The 6,413-nt window shown below is 35.2% G+C and overlaps 1 protein-coding gene across 1 annotated transcript in view; it reads left to right on the top strand.

Annotated features, from left to right (window-relative positions):
• Nucleotides 1-6,413, top strand: part of LOC106878243 (nuclear hormone receptor family member nhr-48) — a 329,560-nt gene that overhangs the window by 12,058 nt on the left and 311,089 nt on the right. The window contains exon 2 of the mRNA XM_052966399.1: nucleotides 3,901-4,035. The gene's annotated coding sequence lies outside the window, so the exon portion shown is untranslated. The remainder of the gene's footprint in view (nucleotides 1-3,900; nucleotides 4,036-6,413) is intronic.

Below are 6,413 nucleotides of genomic sequence, written 5' to 3'. Positions count from 1 at the left end.
TGTGTATGTATAAATATAAGATGTATATATATGTGTGTATGTATAAATATAATATGTATATATATATGTGTATGTATAAATATGTATATACGTATATACATATGTATATATCTATGTGTGTATATTTATGTGTATATATCTATATACATATATGTATATGAGTGTGTGTTAATCTTGATATTATGATGGTTGTAAATTAGTGTCAATGTCATACCAAAGAGGCCAACTGCCCTGTCATTGTATCTTCCATTACAGTGCTTACTTAAGCCAGTTAACTAATCCCAAACCATGCCAAACTCCTCAGTTTGTCTGTCTCTCTAGTTAAGAGAGTTGTATACTGCTCAAATACTGTTGATGTGTGTTTTCATGCCTTGTTCAGTCACTTAGTTGATTGCATTGACCCCTGTGTTCAACTGGTATTACTTTATCAACCTTGAAAGGATGAAAAGTCAAAGTCGATCTTGGTTGAATTTGAACTCGGAATGTAAAGACATATGATATGCCGCTAAGCATTTTGCCTGGTGTGCTAACAATTCTGCCAGGTCGCCACCATAACCCTTTAGCATTCACATTACTCTGTCAAATGTAATGCTTAGTTATTCACATTGATTTGAATTAACGATTCATTGTCTTGTAGCATCAAAATTTTGATAATGTGATTGTTTATTTTTAGAATGACATTGAAAGATAAGTGTGAGAGGCTAGACCTGGCCAGTTTGAATATAAAGCAGGTAGAATATTTTGGCTGGATATGGCCAGTTTAAATGCTGAAGGGTTAATGAAGATATAGATATTAATGAAAAAAATGATGACTGTGAGCAGGCAGAATTGTTAGTGTCAGACAAAATGCCTTGCAAGTATTTGTTTCAGCTCTTTACATTCTGTGTTCAATTCTTACTGAGTTCAACTTCATCTTTCATCCTTACAAATGACAATAAAATTAAGTACCTGTCCAAATTCTGGCTTTGATAGTGTTAACTACCTCCTCTCTCTCTTTCCTCAAAATTGCCAGCCTTCTGTGTCCAAATCTAAAACCATTAGTAACAATTAGAAAGAATGCTAATGCAATAGCTTCTCTGTCTTGACAAACATTTACACACACACACACACTGTACACCTACCTTCAATTGGATATATTTCAATGATATTATGTTTATAGTTTAATTGATTAGATATCATTGACCATGTATCTCCTATCTTTTCTGGAGTCCAGTATGTTACCTATAAAACCATTTTGTGATATTCAAAAGCCTGATTGTACTCATCTCTTCAAAAAGTTACTGAAATTTCCTGCACTATTTTCCTGCACCCCCCCCCCCATAATTTTACCAGTAAAATGGTGAGTTAATTGAAAAGACAGATTTCAACCAGCCCCTATTGTAGGTTACTATTATTATTATTCTTTTGTCCCGGTCATCACTGGTTGAGCAGCAGATCTGCGATCAAAGGTATTTTGGTTATGAACAACTAGTCTTTTTGTTTTTGGACATGTGTATCTGATACTGCTACATTTAATGCATTCATTCGTTTTCCCTTTTTCAAGAAGTTTGGTGAAAGGAAGAGTTTGCTGACTATTTCTAGCAAGTTGAGTGACCACAAGGGAGGCTACCTCATTGATTAATTACGAATTAATTATCAAAGTAGCTAACTATTGGAAAAAGAAAATCAATCAATCAATCAATTGTATCAGTTCAACCTGAATAGATTTGCCATTTCTTTTTCTTTAAAGAGAATTTTTTTTTTTGTAACTGAAAGGGAGCAACTGGTTTATGGTTAAAGTACACTTAATATTTATAGAAAAGAAGAAAATCAGAGCTTAGATAAAAATATTTAAATGTGTCATAAACAAACTAGTTGTTTTATTCTTTTGTTTTTGTTTGTTTTAAAAATCAATATTTATGTAATGACTCACCGTATTTGTGGATAGGCAAACTGAAGTTCAAAATTTTTTTCAATTCACTTTTGAGGTTAATTCACTTTACTTCGTCACCATTATCATTATCATCATCATCATCGTTCTAACATCCACTCTTCCATGCTTGTATGGGTCAGGTGGAGTTTGCTGAGGTAGATTTTCCACAACTGGATGCCTTCCTGCACCAATCCTTACCTGTTTCCAAGTGAGGTACTATTTCCCCATGGCCAGATGTCTTGGAAGATTAGAAATGATGGACACTACTTGCATGGAGGTGACACTATCATGTGGTGTCAAGGCAAGGAGACAGTAATACACACCCATACCCATGCATATATATATACATAATGTATGATGGGTTTCTTTTCAGTTTCCATCTTCCAAATACACTCACAAGGCTTTAGTCAGCTCAGGATTATAGTAGAAGACACTTGCCCAAGGTGCCACACAATTCAAAACCAAGTTTGCTTATATTGCAATATGTTCTTGAAAAAAAAAAAAAAAAGCATAATGTTACATGCTTAATCTCATAAGACTCCTTTATGAATATGTGACTTTAGATCTAAATATGAAAACAAAATTTGTGTTTGTCTAAGATAAGCAAAGTTGTTTGTATGTCGAATGAAATGCTTTGCAATATTAATTTTGTCTCTAAGGCAGCAAGCTGGCAGAATCATTAGCACTCCATGTAAAATGCTTAGTGGCATTTCATCCATCTTTATGCTCTGAAATTCTGCTAAGATCAACTTTGTCTTTTATCCTTTTAGTGTCAATAAAATAAGTACCAGTTAAACACTGGAGTTGATGTAATTGACTTAACCCTTCCTCTGAAATTGCTGGCCTTGTGTCCAAATTGGAAATCAATATTTATTTTGGCTCTTTGTATTCCAACTTCAAATCCAATTGAGGATGACTTTGCCTTTCATCTTTCCAGGGTTGGTAAATAAAGTACCAGTCTTAGATGGTTGACTACCAGAATTGACAAAGCATTGAATGAGGTTTCTTGCAGTATTTTTTCTGACTCTTTGTCTTCTGCTATGATCTTGGTTTAACATCACATGGTCCTTGGATATCTTTAGTAGAATATTTTATTGTATGCATATGGGCCAGATCTTCAGTTTAAGGATACTTTCTTCCCTCCCTCCCAGTTAAGGAAGCCCTGGAATGGGTTATGAGTACTGCCCTCTCTCCTGATAAGCAATTAAAAAAAAACTTAACTGTATATTTTTGTATTATTATAGTTCTTGACGGCTAAGATTACCATTCCAACTTGTTAAGAGTAAATTTTTGCAGAGATGAAATGTATTTTACTAATGCATTTACTCTAGTAAATGACCTGGCATACATGAACCAACAAAAGAGCCTTTATTTGGTCTTTTGATCTGTTAGAAAAAGTAACCAAATCTCCCTCAAATCACACACACTTACATTTAAGCCTTTCACTCCCTATGGAATGTAGATCATTGATGACTTTTCTCTATTGTTCTCAACTCTGGCCTGTTTTTTCTGGTTCTCTCCTGTTTGTGTGTGTCTTTGTACTTGTTCCCCCTCCCCTACCACTGCTTAGCAACCAATGTTGATTTGCTTACATTCCCATAACTTAATAGTTTGGCAAAAAGAGATTGATAGAATAAGTGCCAGGCTTAAGAAGTAAGTACTGGGGTCGATGTGTCTGACTTAACCCTTCATGGTGTTGTTGCCTCAGAATGGTTGCAGGCCAAAGAATGAAATAAGTAAAAAGGACAGCTCAGATCTCAAAATGCAAAGAATATGGTAAGCTTAGACACAATACATCTGACTAAAATAAGATGGAGTAGTCCTGTCTGAAACGCCTTTGTTCTTAGGTCTTCACAATCAGAGCTTATCTGAAGATAAACAGTCTCAGTAACAGCAACCTTGGCATATAAGAAAGAACCTGTAAATTTGGGGTTTTATGTTTTGTTGTAAAATATATCTGAAAATATCTTCATTTCCTTTTATTACAGTTCATTGTCTTGTTGGATTGAAGACATTTTTGGATGTATCTATATCTTACATGGGACCAGAACGCTGGAAAGCTTGTCATATAAGGACTACCATATACAATTAGTACATTATAAAGAATAGAACTCTACGACCAGGTAAGTATCCAAACTGATTGCTTAAGAACAGTTTATTATTCAATTTAAATTTTACCAATTTGTCTCTTTTGGCAGAATTGTTCGAGCATAATTTTGTGATATTTAGTTGCTACTCTTATGTTCTGACAAAGCTAATTTTGCCTATCATCCTTCTGGGGCCAATAAAATGAAGTAACTTTCAAATTTTGTTGATTTAATCAATTATACCCTTTTCAATCTATCTGCTGCTCTAACAACTTTGCCAATTGACAATCTGTCTGTCTGTCTGTTTATCTATCTATCTATACATACATACACACGTGTGTATACACACACATGTGTATGTGTGTGAATATTTACACATGTATGAATGTTTATGTGTAGCTGTCTGTATATATATGTGTTACTTGTCCTGTTTTCCATTTGTTTCTCTCGTTGCTTGCATGTTGAACTCATTTGTTTTCGTATTTCGTGTTGTTAACTTGGTGACGTCCTGTACCCATATATGCATATGTATGTGTGTGTGTATATATATATATATATATATATATATATATATATATATATATATATATATATATATATATATATATATATATATATATATGATATTGTATATATATATATATATGTGTGTGTGTGTGCATATCACCAGCGAAGAGCATCTTCCTTGATCAAGACACTTTTGATTTTGGTCTTGTGTGCCAAGACCAAAATCAGAAGTGTCCTGATCAAGGAGATGCTCTTCGCTGATGCTGCTGCTCTGATATTACACTCCGAAGAAACTCTGCAAAGGCTCATCAACTGCTTTGAGCAAGCATGTAGTGACTTTGGCTTAGTTATCAGCCTCAAGAACACCAACATCATGGGTCAGGCTACATTGGACATCCCAAACATACATATTGGACGACATAGATATTGGTCTACATACAGACTACAGGAGGTGGAGAAATTTACCTATCTTGGCTCTACCGTCACCTACAACCCATCCCTTGATGCTGAAGTCAACATACCGTTTGGCAGGGCAGCTGCTGTGATGGCTCAACTCTCCAAATGGGCATGGGACAGCAACAAGCTGGTCAAGACCACAAAAATGAAGGTCTACCAGGCATGTGTACTTAGCACTGTACTATATGTCAGTGAAACCTAGACGCCATACACACGCCAAGAGCATATCCTAAATATCTTTCACCGGCACTGCCTCCAGAAAATCCTTGGCATCAAATGGCAGGATTGTGTCCCCAACAAAGATGTCCTCAAGCAAGCAGGAATATCAAGCATGTTTGCACTCCTCACACAAAGATGTATGAGATGGCTTGGACATGTTAGTCGTATGGAAGATGGCAGAATTCCCAAGGACATACTCTACGGAGAGTTTGCTAGGGGCACTAGGTCTGTTAGAAGACTGTTCTTACGGTACAAGGATGCCTGCAAAAGGGACATGAAGGCCTGCGACATCAATATTAGCAACTGGAAAGCGGTTGCCAGCAACTGTGGTGATTGGTGACGCACCATAGAAGAGGGAACACAAAGGAGTGACAGAGGGGAAAGAGGAGAAATGGAAAGACAGGAAAAGATGACAACAAGAAACTATGACATTACAACCAGCCAGGCAAAGTCTTCGCTACATCTGCCAGAGGGAGTGTTTGTCCAGGATAGACTATACAGCCACAACAAGAGATGTAAATGACATGAAATGTAAAAGCCAGACTGCATTATTTAATGCGCAACTCCCTTGATTCCCGAGACAAAAGGATGCCAACAACAATGTGCATATATATATATATATATATATGTATATATATATATATTATTTATATTATATGTATATATGTGTGTGCGTGTGTATGTACATATAATTTTATATGTGTGTATACATATAGATATATATGTGCATATATGTGTATAATTTTATTGGTCACTTGACTAGCTTACTGAGTTATTCTGTCTTGGTCCTTGGTGATCTTGTTCATAAGTTGTGATTATATTCAGATTAAATGCAAAGTTTATGGATATATACTTAAGCATGCGGTGACCATATAATTGAGATATGTTTGTCTCTTTCCTTATAAAATATAAAGGACTTTTCCATGTGCTTTTTCTTAATCTAAACTTAATACATTTGGTTTATTTGTTTTTTTTTTTTACTTTATGATTTATAATTGTTGCATCACAGAGAGAGAGGTTTGGGGATGAGTATGTGGTATAACATTGAATGAACAGAAAAAAGGTGAAAGTGTTTGTTATATTAAAGGGAGTTCAAACCTGGACTAACCTGTAACTTGATACTCCAGTCTTTATTCTTATAAGCCAAAACTCTGGTATATATTGAATACACACACACACCCACCCACCCACACACACACATACATATATATTCATGTATACACATATACCCC

Source organism: Octopus bimaculoides, chromosome 3 (assembly GCF_001194135.2).
Source record: "Octopus bimaculoides isolate UCB-OBI-ISO-001 chromosome 3, ASM119413v2, whole genome shotgun sequence".
Lineage (NCBI taxonomy): Eukaryota > Metazoa > Mollusca > Cephalopoda > Octopoda > Octopodidae > Octopus > Octopus bimaculoides.
This window is presented reverse-complemented; position numbering and strand designations above follow the sequence as displayed.